Consider the following 682-nt stretch of genomic DNA (forward strand, 5'->3'; position numbering starts at 1 on the left):
ACCTCTCTTGCCTTGACGCGAGGGCTGGCGCAGCCCGTCGCCTCGCTCGCTCGCACTCCCGCCGCCCGTGGACGACCCTTGCAGGCTTCTACCTCGGCGCTGGCGCGCGCTGTGTCTGGTCGGGCGCCATCATCGCCGGCCAGTTTTTCTTCTATGACCTCGCGCGCCAGCTGCTCAACGTCGCCGCGGACGACTTGCTCGTTGTGCTGGACGTCAACCTGTAGCCGCGCGGCGTGGCGCCACCGCTGACGCGAGCTCCTTGGTGTACGTATCCATGTATGTGTTGTTAGTTTTGAGCGAGTGTAATGCGTAAAGTAAACACGGGTCTGCAATGCTCGACCTTGTCGTCGGTGGCAGCGCCTGCACGGCACTCGGCAGGCTTTTTTTGCACGAGTATATAAATATGGTCTTCTCTGCCTGCGGGAACACCCTCGGGCGGCCGGGTGGGGCTGCGGCTGGAGCTAGCATGGCTCGATAGAGCCGAGACCCCGTGTTGAGGCGACGCTCCTGTGGGCGGCTGTGGAATCGGGAGATTCGACCTTAGATCTCCAGTTATCTCATCCCAGTGGATGGACGTCCGGACGTCCCTTTGTGTTCCTCTCGCCGTCCGCCAGCGAGACGCTCTGTCGCTGGCGGCCGCAGTTTTCTGTGAGGTGGGAGGAGAGGAGAGAACGCAGCGAAG

Source organism: Emiliania huxleyi, assembly GCF_000372725.1.
Source record: "Emiliania huxleyi CCMP1516 chromosome Unknown EMIHUscaffold_1220, whole genome shotgun sequence".
Lineage (NCBI taxonomy): Eukaryota > Haptophyta > Isochrysidales > Noelaerhabdaceae > Emiliania > Emiliania huxleyi.